A 16144-nucleotide genomic window follows, 5' to 3' on the forward strand; every position below is an offset into this window, starting at 1 on the left:
CACAGGCACTTTCACTCCATCTGTAGACTTCATCAATGCACCAGGACAGCCAGCAAGTAAAAAGGGGTTGGGCAACAGATTGCCCCAGAAATTGCATGATTCCATCTGCTTGTCTGTGGAGAATGAGTGGCCCCATGAATGACTGGGAGCCTATGGACTTGGCTTGTCAGGGGGAAGCAGCAGGAGAATTAACTCACATATTTAATTTTGCTTAATGTTGAAACCTGAGTGAGCAAAGTCTCCAAGCTTCTTTAGGTATCTACTGGGCCAGTAATGTCTCCTAAATAGGACCGAGAGTGGGAGCATTCTATGAGTCATGGGCACACAAGGTGAGTGGTGCTGATTTATCTTGGGGCTCTCAGACATCCATGGAACTCACCCAGGCCTTGTGACTCTACTGGGTCCCGCACCTCCCCCTGAACTCTTCTCTGAGAAGTACACCTGCATCAAAATCCCAGCAGGCAAGGAAGAACAGGTTCTTCCATTCTCACAAATGACCCAAGCTAGAGATCTTAGAACCTGTCAAGTTCTCTTTGAAGTTTGCCCTATGAACACAGGCTACTTGGACAGGACTCTGGGACACTTTGAGCCCATATCAATGAGGGCACACTCTAGGGCCTTAAGTAAGAGACTTCTGGGAAGAAGCCATTGGGTAATTTTTTAATAGGGCCCCCAGAGGCTCTGCTCAGTGAGCCCCAGGGGGACAGGCTTTCAGGTACTGGGTCTGGGTCCAGCATTCATGAAGCCAGAGACACTGAAGATGTAATTTTAATGGTCTCAACTAATTCACAGTCTGCCTTTATGCACTTAAAAGAGAACCCTTCCTTCTCATGACACCTCCATTTATTCAGAATTAGCATGTAAAACCCTAAATTAGGCATTCTGCACTTGGGTTCTGACAGAGCCATTACTTTTTATGCTGAGAGAGTTGAGTTAATTTTAAATTATTGAGGCCCAGCACCTGAGTGAAGTGAATGTCTTCAAATGGATCAGGCATCCATGGGCTCCACTAATGCAGAAACACAAACTGGATTAAAATCCATTTCTCTTCTGCTGGCCAGATGCATATATACGATGGGCACAGAGAGGAGCCTGGCATTGCTGTTAATTTTTCTGGAGTGGATTTTGAGCAGGAGGAGGCCAGGCTCTGTCCTGCTGTAACTATAAGGCTGATTTGCAGGTGCTACCTTCCTGCTTGACAGGGAGGCCTCCCGATTCTGAGCCTTTATTCTGTTCCTGCCACAGTGCCCAGCCCTGAGACCATGTTCACTAGGAGTCATTTGTGGCAGAGACACCTGGGACAAATGGGCTAAATTGTTCCTGCTCCCTGTGTGCACACTCTCCCTTTAAACTGCCTGCTGCATGATGACTTCCAGGATCTGGCAAGGCTTCCTTAACAGTGTGCGTGGCCAGTCAGTGTGTAGGCTGGTCACTGCATGATATCTTTTATTTTATAAAACATCTAAAACTCTCCTGACCATTCCAAGGGGCCCCCAGTTTCCCTCACTAGATTTGTTAAAGATACAGCTTTTAGTTATTGGATAGAAATATGCAAAACAGTTCTGACCAATTGGAACAGGTCCCCACCTGCCAAGGCTATCCCCAGGAACTGAGGAGCTGTAGTTTCTAGCCAGAAGACTCTAGAGCTGCCTCTCTCGGTGCGGTCCACATTCCCGGGCGACCTGTACTTTGTTGGTTTGTACTATGCTTCCAGAGAATCCCCTCTCCTCATTCAGTGGCTCAAGCCTTCTCCAGGAAACTCTCATTCTCCTTGACCACTCTCTTTCCACGCAGATTTCCAGGACAGCCACATCCCAGCTGTCTGCCTGCAATATTTCCAATACTACTTAAAGTGGTGAGTGTGACCACTCTTATCAGGTGCTAAGCAGCTCAGAATTTGTGGATAATCACATATTTAATATGAATTGATAACTATAATGTCTGCAAAAAAAAAAAAAAACCTGAGCTTCTCTCTAAGAAAATCTAACAAGTAGTTTGTCAATTATCAAAGTGTCGTTGGCAGTCTGTTTTCAGGCCATTTCAATGTCTTCTGTATGCCCCGTATGCTCTTAACTGAGCTCTTCTTGGCCAGAGTGGCAAGTAGGGACAGTTGTTAGACTCTATAAACTTGAGATTTCTAGGGAGATTTTGTGGAGACTGGGAGACTCCAACTTGGAACCTGTGGGGACAAAAAAGTCATGAACTAGAATCAGCATTCAGCAGACTGCCTGGAGCTGTGTGGAGCCTCCTAGGAGCCTAACTTGATCAACTTTCAGCCTGAGCTTGAGCTAAATTCAATAGAGATTGGCTTGGAGCAATAGACAGCTGGCTGCCTGGGCTCTCTGGAGTGCAGAACCTTGGGAGTAGCAGACCAGAAACCTTGACAGGCAAAGCCCAGCTTCACGCTGGTGCAAAATATAAAACTGAATGACCACACGCTACGGATACCCTTGTGTGTCTCTTCTCCTGACCTTGATAACAGGAAAAGCCCAGCATTCCTGCTGCATTTATCCCAGGACAACCACAGCCCTGCTCAACCCAGACTCCAAAGGCCTCTTGGCCGCCCCTGTGCTGCAAAGCACTCACATTCATCTGCCGGGAAACAGGCAGCGTGGCACCGAGGAGTGTCGTGTTCAGTTTTAAAATGCCACAAATAACAGATTTATAGATTTTTCTAAATACATTATTTTAGCTTGACAGCATTAATCATTCATGCTTCCTTCTTTCATTTTTCTACCTGCAATGGATTATTGAAACAGAAAATAACAACGAGAAAGGCTAGCAGCAGTATCAAAATGTCAAGTTTGTACTTACAGTTGTATGGGCCCAGACAGGGTCAAGAGCCCCAATTATTTGTGTATGTACACAGTGGTGCGACACAAAAGGTTATGTCACCTGCAGCTATTTTCTTGCAGATTTAAATAGGACTGATATTCAACTGTACAGCGAGCTGCTGACATGGAACAGAGAATTGTAAAATACTGCAACTCTGGTGTCAGAACTTAAAATATGAATTGGGTGATTGCAAGGTATAGCTGTGGGTAGCACTGCACAACCTGCATATCCTGGAGCAAATTTATTCAATTACATTGGGTCATTTCTGAAAAAAAATTAATATAAGACAAGAGTGAAATCACAGGGATAAACTGAGGGTAGAACATCCAGGCTTCTACTTCCCAATATGTCTTCTAGAGACCAAGAAAGTACATGCATCCCAACCAAGTCTGTCTTTTCAAGAAAAGGTAGATCACTGTTAGATAAACCTGCAATGGCTTCATGGGGACCCCTTGGCTGGAGAAGTTGCAAGGATTGGATAAGAAAAACCTGTTATGCATTTTCTGTAAATTATTGTTCTTCAGAATAAAGTAATTATATAAAAGATTTTTAGGAAAATCTGTTATTTGGTCAATAAAAGCAGAATTGAAGTTCTTTTTCTTTTGCTGTTAGTGAATATCAACCCTTTGTTTTCCTAATAACTATTCAATGAGTATCTATGATCAACAGACGAATGAAACTGTACATTGGAATTCTGTAGCAGTTTCTGTGATGTTCTTTCATAGACAACTCTACATCTGATTGAGTCCAGCCACCACACGATGAGATATGTTCTAGCCCCAAATCAGGAAGAAACAGAAAAAGGCTCAGAGACATTAGTGAATTGTTAAAGGCCACTAAAGCTATCAATTAGCATAGAGGACCAAGCCCACCATTGAGATTTCTGCATCCTATTATGAGAAACTTGTGAGAGCACCTCTCTGACCCCACCTCCTAGGGCAGTGGGTCTGAGTAGATTAACTATCATGGCATATACTTTGTTTCTGGTTTTCCCATCATTTGGGGTATTAGGAAGCAACAGTCTAAATTAGGTACAAGTTTTATGGTGTAGTATGCCAGTAGAGAGGAGAAATCAGAAGATGGTTATTCCCAATGACAATGTATTCCGCCACAAAAATGTCATCTCTACAAAGGTTGTATTATGGTTTGTATAAGGAATGCTCCCCAGGGGGGAAAAACTCACGTGCTGGAAATGTGGAAATGTTCATAAGTAAAATAATTAAGCCAGCACACTAACTTCATCAATGGATCAACCTACTTTTCAGTTAATAATTTGTATGAATTGACTGGGTGGTAACTGTAGGCAGGTGGGGTGTGGCTGAAAGGGTAGGTTACTGGGGCACATGACCTTGGGAACTATATATGTCCTTGATTTACCCCCCCCTTCCTATCTTCCACTTCCAGTAGCCCTGGACAGATTTTCTCTGCCACACCCTACTGCCATAATATTTCTGTCTTGGAGTAGGTGAATCATGGACTAACATTCTGAGGCCATGAGACAAATAAAACTTTTCTCCTCTAAATTGTCCCTGTCAAAGTATTTTGGTCAAAGTGATGAAAAAGCTAATACAGCAGAGATTTGACTTTTTTTTGGTACTGAGGGTTGAACTTAGAGGCATTTTACCCTTGAACAATACTGCCATTCTTTTTTATTTTGAAACAAGTTCTCTCTAAGTTGCCAAGGGTCTTGATAAGGTGTTGAGCTGGTCTTGAACCTGTGATCCTCCTGTCTCAGCTTTCCAAATACTTAAATTACAGGAATGTACCACCATGCTTGGAAGAAGTCAACTTTTGAACTTTTAGCTTGTCTAGTAATTTCATATCTATACACCATCCCATTCTCCATGTGTATTTCCTTGTTCTCAGACTTCCAAAACTACAGTTAAATCACTTTCCTCCAGTGCTTGAAGATATGTCATGCCTTTTCCAGTTCTGCTTCTGCTATCTTAAATGGCTTTTCTCTCCTCCTCTACTTCTTTCAATCCAACTATCAGTCTTCTTTCCTCTTCCTGCTCAAGACCTTAGCTCCTTAGGAAATTCTTACCAGGCAATTTCTCCTGTATTACTTATGACTAATATAAGAAACCAAAGTTGATGGCTATTAATCTAAGCAAAAAGGAGACCTTATATTGGGATAAGAATAATGCACAAGATCTCCAGGAACTCAAGGAGAAAAAGATGTTCCCAGGTCTCAAAGTTTGATGGGACAAATAAATAACAAGGTATGAAGTAGAGATTACATATCACAATATGGATTGACTTTGAAAATAGTATGCCGAATGAAAGAAGCCAGCTACACACACACACACACACACACACACACACACACACACACACCTTTATATGAAGTGTCCATAGGAGACAAATCCATAGAAACAAAAAGTATAATAGTGGTTGTTAGGGGCTCAAGGAAGAAAAGAATGATGTGTAGTTTCATATAAATCAGAGGGTTTTTTTTTTGAGGGGGTTGGTGGTAACATCCTGAAATTAGTAGTGACTCTTGCACAGCTCTACAAATATACTAAAAATATCACACACACACACAACACACACACACACACACACACACACACAGAAACAACAACAAAAGGGTACATTTTATAATACATGAATTAGAACTAAAAAAAAAAAAAGAAGATGATGGGAACCAGGGACAAGATGCTCTCAGGAAGCATCTTCTCATTTCCTTCATCTGTTTCCTTCTTTTTCAGAGCAGCTTGCTTACTTTCATTGTCATGGAACTGAAATTCAAATGATAGCAAATGGTATCCCACAGCTCCTGAACTTTCGTTACTTTGTATAAGAGGCAAATCACAACTGGGACTTTTTAGTCCTAATTTCAAATGTCCAGGGAAAGAACTAATCAGTCTGGTCCAGATTGAGTCAAATCCCCACTCTTGAGCTATCCATATATATATAAATGGAGGTAGAAGGCAGGGAGATTAAGTAATTTTTGGATTCTCAGTTTAGTCGTAGGAAATGAGGAGGGACTTTGAGAAAAGGGGCTAAAGAAAAAAAAATCCCTATATGAGCCATTCGCCATGAACACTGGACTTCCAATGTATTGCTAACATGGTGAACCTGTTATATAAACACAGACACATAGCTATTCTCTTAACTCTTCTGGTAGTTTGTAGCTAAACTTTCTTACCCAGCTACTTCTTGAGTCTATACCTCCATTTTTTGTTATAAATTTTATTTTCTCAGTTATATTAAAATTTCATAAAGTGCAAGGGCCATTGTCTTCCCTTTGTCCTTTATTATTTCCTAGTGCCAGACATAGAAATAGCCTTGGAAGCTTATGTTAGAATTCAATGTGTGGAAAGGGGTTCCAAATGAAACGGGGCCCAAATTTTATACAAGCTCATACAATTTTGGCATTTCTTTCTTTTTTTTTTCTTTTTGTGATATTAGACATTGAATTCAGGGCATTCTACCTCTGAGCTACACCCTCAGCACTTTTGTTTTTTTGGTTTGAAACAGGGTCTTCCTATGTTGCTGAGAGTCTCACAACTTTCCTAAAGCTGGCCTCAAATCTGTGATTCTCCTGTCTCCTTCTCCCAGGTAATGGGATTACAGGTGTGTGCCCCACACCAGCTCTGATGCTATCTTTAAAAACACATTATAGAGAGCCGGGCGTGGTGGCGCACGCTTGTAATCCCAGCATTCGGGAGGCTGAGACCAGAGGATCGCGGTTTGCGGACAGCCTCAGCTACGTAGTGAGGCCCTCTGCAACTTAGTGACACCCGGTTTCAAAATAAAGAATAAAAAATAGAGCAGGGGTTATAGCTCGGAGGTCGAATACCCCTGGGTTCCAACCCCATACTTGCAAAAAATAAAAAAAAAATACGTTATAGATACAAAATTAGGATTGGAAGTAAATATTTACTTAAGGCAAAAAAATACATCACTGACAATATACATTTGAAACAGCTGACAAATATCTCAAAAGAATGCATAGTTTACTAATCAGATCTTATTAATTACATCCTGATACATCTTTATAGTACATTTTTCCTATCATTTTTTCGTTTTGCATTCTTTTGATAATGTCACTTTCTATAGTGGAAATAGAAAGATCCTTCCTCTAGCATGCATAAAACATGTAAATTCACACTCAGATAAATTTGCTACAGATTTGTGCCTTACAAACATATGAATTCTCATACATTCTGTTTCACTTATTCCTCATCGAAAGGAAAAAGATGTTTTGTGTGTTTATAATTGTATATTTTATGTTAAATATATTCTTTATAGGAGACGACTCTCATTTTGACTAGGCATCCATAATAATATATTCTACATTAGTAATTTTACATGTCTGATGACTGGAAGCATTTGTACAGACGAACATTTGGCTTCACACACCTCAAAACTTTTCAGTCCTCCACAGTCCTGTGTATGTGGCATTGAGCATGTGTATATCTGCATATAAATTCTGGTTCTATATGGATTTCTTTCTTTGCTGCATACATGTGGCAGATTGGGATAAAGGGCAGTAGAAATATTCAAGTAACTCCTGCAAGCTAACCAATATGGCCAACGTGCAGCCACACACAAGAGTGTCTCTAAACACATAAATGAGTCCCTCCAAGTCCCAATGAATGTCTGCACTTAGACTCTCCTCAGCCCCAACTCCAAAATACCCATGGCCAACTCCAACTCCCACCTACACAAGAAGACATATGACGGAAAAGTTAGAGTGGAAGACACAGTGCTCTTAACCAATTGTTAAAAACCTTTGTAGCTTTTAAATACAAATGACCCCATGATCACAATTTAAGGTCTATCTAAAAATGTAAGGAAGGGGTCCATGCAAGCAGGGGACCCTCAAGATCAAGCTGAATTAGCATCCAAGTAAAATCTCTTCTTTTCAGAGAGCAAGTGTTTTTGGACATTTAGAAGGGAGAGATGGTGCACACGTTGGATGGATTGTAATGGAGTACATTTTATTTTCCTCTCAGTTTGAGTTAACAACTGGGGATTGGAGCCCATCAATCATAGATCTCAGTCCAATCTCTTAAAGCAAGTATCCTAAGCAGTGGAGACCTATGGATCTTAGATCTCAACAAAATTCTGTCTGACTCAGACGTTAGGCCTACTATCTAGTAAACCTCCAGCAAATGACGGTTCAGTGAGCTAATGGAGGGTAAGTGGACAGAGGCCATAGTTCTTGCTGAGAAGATTGATAATTAATATAAAAGTGTGTTTCAAAGAGTAAGTTGCTGTACCAAAAAGAGGTCTTACATAAAGGTTCACTGTGTTTAGGTTGCTCCCAATACCACTAACTGAAGATAACTGTATTTTTGGAAGATATAATTCTCATCCATCAAATTAATGAGAAAGAGACCTATGATTTGCAAGGAAGGCCAAAGATTCTTTCTAATTCACATTGTACTCTTTCAGGAGTTTGTGAAGAATTGGATAAATCTCACACTATAGCCCAGATTTTACATAATGTCACTATTGTCAGAGGTGTACTTGTCATGATCTGAAAATGTATTTTGAATACTTACTAGAAAAGCAGATATTTCCCCATACAGGTTCCATTTTAAAGTGTGACTACTTAGTTCACTTCACAAAATAAAAAATTTAAATGGCCAATAAATGTATGAAAAATGTTCCAACATCATTAGCAATCAGAGGGATGCAAATCAAAACTACCCTGAGATTTCACCTAACTCCAAATAGAATGGAAATCATTAAAAACACAAACAACAACAAACACTGTTGAGGATGTGGAGAAGTGGGAACTCAAATATGTTGTTGGTGAGATTGCAAATTAGTGAATTTTTGAAAAACAGTATAGAGGATCCTCAGAAGAATGGGAATGAACTTACCATATGATCCAGCAATACCACTTCTTGGTATCTACCCAAAAGAATGGAAACCAAACTACCCAACTAATGCACATGTATCTATGTTCATAGCTGCACAATTCACAATTGCTAAGCTATGGAACATCCAAGATACCCATCAACAGATGAATGGATTACAAAACTATGGGATGTACACAATGGAATTTTACTCAGCCATAAAGAACAAAATTATGTCATTTGCAGGGAAATGGACAACACTGGGGAACATTATGTTAAGTGAGATTAGTCAGTCACAAAAAGTAAAAAATTGGATGCTCTCCCTATTATTCAGAAGCTAGGGACAATAAGGGTCATAGGAGAAACTCTAGACAAGGAAGGAGAAACCATACATGAGCAAAAAAGGCAACCTAGCTGAGAGGGAAGAGAGCAGAAGGAAATTCCCTAATCTATACAACATACATTCATAAACATATCAAAGTCACTCAGTAAGCCAAACATGAGAAGGAGGTAGGGGGAGAGAATGGGGTGGGAATTGGGGAAGGGCTAATTGAGTGATGTTTGGATGTTGGCCTCTACCATCTTGTACCCCATTAAAATGTATGAGTACAATGCACCAATAAAATTAAAAAAAAAATAAAGACTATTCTTCTCTGTCTCATCACCAATCCTTACCACTCTAGTCCTTTATTCTGTTCAGGAGTCTTATTTATATATTGGTGACTTAGTGAAATGACTACAATGAAGTAAGGAGTGAGTCAAAGGTGGGAATTGCCAGGCCCATGTGGTAGCTCACGCCTGTAATCCCAGTGCTTGGGAGGTAGGCAGGATCCTCCCTACGGAGGATCACAGCCTTGAGACCAGCCTCGGCAACTTAGTGAGACCCTCAGAAACTGAGACCATGTTTCAAAATAAAAAATAAAATAGAACTGAGGGTGTAGTTCCAAGGTATAATTATCTGGGTTTAGTCCCAGAACCACTAAATAAATAAATAAATAAATAAATAGGAATTAATCAGCCATTGTGCAAATTATCCTTCACAGAGATGCTTAAGTAACAAAAAGAATATTATTATCAGATTATATGAGTAAAAACTCCAGAGTAAATGCCACAGCTGCATTTAGGGAGGCAAGTTATGGTACTGGGATCTGGTCTCCCTCCCACTCAGCTCCTCCCAGTGGTAGGAAGGCAGAGGCCTGAAGCTCTAGCTCCTCCTCTTCTTGGTTTTGAGTATATGAAAAAATGAGAGACAACTAATTAATCAGGTCTGAGCCCACCCTGGTTGGAGGAGGACTGTCAGCCATCACTCTGAGAACATAGGTTTAGAGTGTGGAATAAGGATCATCTTTCAAAAAAACAGATGCTGGATATAAGGTACCCTAGCCAGTCACCAAAAAATGTCTATCCTCTCCAACCTCTCTTTGAAACAACTTCTTTAAAACTTAGATGCAGAGGGACCTGGTGCCTGGACCCATTATAAAGGCATCTGAACTGTCCTCCCAGCTCATTGGCTTGTGAGAGGAAGACAAACATTGTTTGTCTTATCTAATCTACCTAAGTAAGGGAGACAGCCTCATACCCCAGATCCATGGCATACATGTAGTGACATGGAATGAAGTTATTCATAGACAGCTGTTAATTGTGGTTCTTCACAAAGGTGGTATAAACAGATCACTGCCAATTGAAAGTTTTAATTAGATTTATTAATTCCAGAATGCAGTTGAAATGTGGTGAATATTGATTGTAATGGCCTCTGTTTTAAATATAATTAATTCATGATCTGCATAATTGCTCATTACCTGTACCTTAATTATGGGGCATAAAACACTGTTTATCACTAACATAATACTAATGGGGAGACGAGCTTTCTCCCGATAACTTAGGATTCTTGGTATTTTGTTGAAGAGAGCAATGAGACATTTCCTTTTCTTTAGAGGGAGAGAGAGAAAATAAGAGGCTGTATCTCCAATGACAACCAGTATGCAGAGACAACCTGATAAACACAGGGCATTTATGATTCTTTTATGACTACATTTTCTGACAAGATAAAGTAAATACTCTTTTGTGGGACTTTACAACTGCACAAGGCTAAAGCTACTGTCCAAGGAAACTGAAAAATCCGAGTATAAATATACTGTGTTTGAGGCTGGCTCATGGGCAATAAGGATATCCTAGCAGCTTGACAATTTTCACATAATAACATGACGAATTTCATGGTTTTTCTTCATCTTACTGCAAGTACCAGCACAATACATCTTCTCTGGGAAAAAAATTATACAAATCTATGGTACTTTCTGCTTTTTTTTTCAGACACCATAAATCCTAAAGATAGTTCATGTGCCTATTACTGTTAGCAATTTTTAAGTCTGAGAAACAAAATCTGAAATATATTCTTTTTTCCATATATATATATATATATATATATATATATATATATATCACATATGTATGTATGTATGTATGTATGTATGTATGTATGTATATGTGTGTGTGTGTGTGTGTGTGTGTGTGTGTGTGTATTTTTTCATTGCCAGAGAATCAGTTAGGTGAGATTTTAATGACTTTTGATTCTGAAAGATTTTTTTATTTTTTTGGAGTTTCCTTTACAAAGACTGTGGTGAATGATTAAAGGAGGAGTGTACTGTAGACATCTACTGTGTCATTGCATAGCTCAGCACTTATAGTGGGAGAGAGTTGTGCACCTGTTTAGGGGAGCTCCTGGATGTCACCTGCAGTAACTGACTTCGTCCAGTCATAGGAGCAAAACATGATTAAAGGAGCTCCAGACAAGGTCACTTTCCCAAATGCTGTCTAACCTATGTGGGATAGTTCTGGAAAAGAACCAGTTATCACATACCATTGGTCTTTACCCAGGTGACTAGATAGCTATCTCCCAATTTACCAGAAAGGGGAACACTTTATAACAGAATTTCTCGAAAGCCTTCACCATCAACAATGTGATAGTACGTTATTGTTCATATATTTACAACACAGGAATACAAGTCACATACTGTGGCTACCTATTTTCAATCCATTTTCAATCCTAAAAGCAGATGACTCCAATTCACATTGTGTGTGTGTGTGTGTGTGTGTGTGTGTGTGTGTGTGTGTGTGTGAATGTTTGAGAAAGACAGAGAGAGGGAAAGAGAGACTGAAGTAATCAAATAATACACAGTATTGAGATATTTACTGAGGAAAAATATTTATTTTCTAATTTTTTACTGATGAATTGTAGTCATTCATCTTAATGGAATAAAAGACTTGTGTAGACATACATGCACACATCACCCAATTAACCCTTACCCAATCCCCACCCCATTCCCTCCCCATCCCTCTTTCTCATGCTTTGCTTAGTGATTGACTTTAGTATGTTTGTTTAAGTACATCATGTGCTTTAGAGAGGTCTCTTCTTCCCCTCTCCCATCTCCTCAGTTAGGTTGCCTTATTTGCTCCTCTATAGAATCTCCTTCTTCATCTAAAATTCCTCCTGTTACCCATTTCTCCTTAGCTTTCACATATTAGGGAAAGCATCCAATTTCTTCTTCTTTTTTCTTTCTTTTAAATTTTTTTATTGGTGCATTATATTCATACAACTTATTGGGGTAAAAAACTTGTGTGTACAAACATGTACTCATCGCTGATTTAACCCCTATCCAATTCCCACCCCATTCCCTCCCTGTCCCTCCCTCCCTTGCTTGGCTTAGTGACTGACTTCGATATGTTTAAGTACATTATGTGTTTTAGAGATTTTCCTCTTCCCCCCTCCTTTCTCCTCCTTTAGATTGTCTTGTTTGCTCCTCTATAGGATTTCCTCTTTAAAGAGTTCCTCCTATGACCCATTTCTCCCTAACTCTCACATATTAGGGAAAGCATTTGATTTCTTATTTTTTGTGACTGACTAATCTCACTTAGCATAATGTCCTCTAGTACCATCTATTTCCCTGTAAATGATGTAATTGTGTTTCTCTTTATGGCTGTGTAAATTCCATTCTGTACATATCCCACAGTTTTGTAATCCATTCATCTGTTGATGAACATCTTGGCTGTTCCATATTTTGGCAATAGTGAATTGTACATCTATGAACATAGATACACATGCATTAGTTTGGTAGTTAGGTTTCCTTTCCTTTGGGTAGATACCCAGAAGTGGTATTGCTGGATCATATGGTAAGTTCATTCCCATTCTTCTGAGGATCCTCCATACTGTTTTCCAAAGTGGTTGCACTAAGTTGCAATCCCACCAACAATGTTTTAGAGTTCTACTTCTCCACATCCTCATCAGCATTTGTTGTTGTTTGTGCTTTAAATGACTGCCATTCTAGTTGGAGTTAGGTGAAATCTCAATCTCTCTGATTGCCAGTAATGTTGAACATTTTTTTCCTGCATTTGTTGGCCATTTGAATTTCTTCTTTTGTGAAGTGTCTATTGAATTCGCTTGCCCAGTTTTTGATTGGGTTATTTGTATTCTTAGTGCTGAGTTTCTTGAGTTCTCTTTATATTCTGGTCCTCTATCAGAGGAGTAGATGGCAAAAATCTTCTCCCATTTTGTTGGATCTCGATTGAGGTTCTTGGCAGTTTCCTTTGCTGTACAGAAGCTCTTCAGTTTCATGAAATACCACGTATTGATTCACCTTTTAGTTTGTTGTGCCTTTGGGGTCTTGTTGAGATAGTTTTATCTGTGCCAATGTGTTGCAGTGTTGGACCTATGCCTTCTTCAAGAAGCCTCAAGGTCTCTAGTCTAATTTCCAAGTCTTTGATCCATCTCGAATCGACTCTTGTGCAGGATGAGAAAGTGGGGTTTATTTCCATTTTTCTGCATATGGTTAACCAGTTTTGCCAACACCATTTGCTGTACAGACTACATTTTTTCCAGTGTATATTTTTAGCCCCTTTGTAAAAAATCAATTGGCTGTGTGGATTTGTCTGAGTCTTCTATTCTTCTCCTAAAAACAGGAACAAGACAAGGATGTCCATTATCACCACTTCTCTTCAATATAGTACTTGAGACTCTAGCCAGAGCAATAAGGCAAGAAAAGGAAATCAAAGGTGTAAAAATAGGAAGAGAAGAACTCAAACTGTCACTATTTGCAGATGACATGATACTATACTTAGAAGACCCAACAGACTCAACCAAAAGGCTTATACAACTGATCAACAAATTCAGCAAAATGTCTGGATACAAAATCAATCTTTAAAAATCAGAAGTTTTTCTGTACACCAACCATAAATCCACTGAAAAAGAAATTCAGAAAACACCTCCACTCAGGATCTCCCACAAAAAAATAAAAAAATACTTAGGAATAAACTTAACCAAGGAGGTAAAAGAAAATTATAAAGCATTGAAAAAGGCAAAGAAGATCTTAGAAGATGGAAAGATCTTCCATATTCATGGATAGGCAAAATAAATATCATCACAATGGCCATACTTCCAAAAGTGATCTCCAGACTTGACACAATACCTATTAAATTACCAAGATCATTCCTCACAGATATAGATAAATCAGTCCTTAAATTTATTTGGAACAACAAAAAAACCAGAATAGCCAAAATAGTTCTCAGCAACAAAAACCATGCAGGAGGAATCACGATACCTGACTTTAAACTATACTGCAAAGCCATTGTAATAAAAACAGCATGCTACTGGCACAAAAACAAAAATATTTTATCTAAATGCTCAAATCTATATTTGTTCACAAGGAGTTCTGAAAATTAAAAACAAATTAACAAAAAATGAAGAAAAAAAATAACAGAAATTTTTAATAAAATAAATGTCACAAAAAGAAATGGGTAGAGATTATTTTTTAAAAAATAATTTTATTGGTGCATTGTAATTAGACATCATAATGAGATTCAACATGTTAGAAACATACATGCACATAGTACTCAGTATGTTTTCCCAGTTCAGACATTCTTTTTTATTTCTCATTAACTTGTATTTTAAAAAAATTTTATTAGTGCATTGCAGTCATACATTTTAATGGATTACAAAATGGTAGAGTCATAAATGCACACATTACCCAATTAGTTATTACCCAATCCTCTTCATTTCTTCTCCCCTCCCTCCTTCTCATGTTTGATTTAGTGATTAACTTTGATATGTTTGTGAGTGCACATCATATACATTAGGAAATTTCCTCTTCTCTCCTTCCAACCCCCTCAGTTAGGTGGCCTTATTTGCTCATCTATAGTATTTTCTTCTTCATGTAGAGTTCCTCCTATCCACATTGTTTTTATTTCATCCATGTATATTTCCACTATTATTGGTAAGTTCGAGTGAGTAGTAATAGTATCCAGCCCCCCCTCTCTTTCTTCTCTCTCTCTCTCTCTCTCTCTCTCTCTCTCTCTCTCTCTCTCTCTCTCTCTCTCTCTCTCTCTCTCTCTGTCTCATACACAGGCACACCAAAATAAGAGATAATTTCAGGGAAACAAAAATGCTATGTTCTCGAAAAATATCTTTTGCTCTGGTCTCTACTAAATACATGTTGACAAATATTAAAAAGTCATCTGGCTGGGTATGGTGGTGCACGTTTGTAATCCCTGCACTTGGGAGACAGAGACAGGAGGATCGTGCAGGTTCGAAGCCAGCCGCACTGGCTTAAGAGACTCTGTTTCCAAATAAAATATAAAAAACAGGTCTGGGAGTGTATCTTGGAGGTAGAAGTACTTCCAGGAACCCCAGTACCACCACCAAAAAAGAAAAAAATTCATCTGAAAGGTACCCAGTACTCACAGGTTATTTTGTCGGGATGCCCACCCCAAAAACACTTAGTGCCACCGAGCACCATGCTTTACCTCCTCTGCAATGAGGATTCAGTTTCACCGGCTGTGGCAGAGTGCCTTAACCTGGAGGGCTGCCCTAACTGTGCACACTGAGCGAGGGGCTTAGGTAGCAGGCATTTCCTTCCTTACAGCCATGAAGGCTAGAAGTACACCTCAGGATGTCAGATGAGAATGCAGCTGGGTTTTTCTAAGGCCTCTGTCCTTAGCCCGCAGGTGACTGTCTTATTCCTCTGTTTTTACCCTGTATACCTATCCAGGTCTTAATTTCTTCTTCTTATAAGGAAATTGGTAATGCTGACCCACCCATTTTAACTTAATTACCTCTTTAAAGACTCAAGTATAATCACATTCTGAGGTTCTGGGGGTTAAAACCCCAACATAAATCAGACCAACACAAATAGATACAAAAAATGAATAAAATGAGGAAAGATACAGGAAACTTTTGTTGTGTGTGGTACTGAGGGTGGAACCTTGGGGCTTTTCTACCTCCGGGCTATACTCCCAGACCCTTTTTATACTTTATTTGGAAACAGGGTCTCACTAAGTCGCTGAGAGACTCATTCAGTAGCTGAGGCTGGGTTCAAACCTGTGCGATTCTCCTGTCTCAGCCTCCCCAGCACGGGGATTACAAGCGTGCTCCACCATGCCCACTGGAAACTGTTTTATAAATTGTCACCCATTAGGTAAGTACAAAAGAATGCCCATTCCCCACA

This window comes from Muscardinus avellanarius (genome assembly GCF_963383645.1).
Source record: "Muscardinus avellanarius genome assembly, chromosome: 10".
Taxonomy (NCBI): Eukaryota; Metazoa; Chordata; class Mammalia; order Rodentia; family Gliridae; genus Muscardinus; species Muscardinus avellanarius.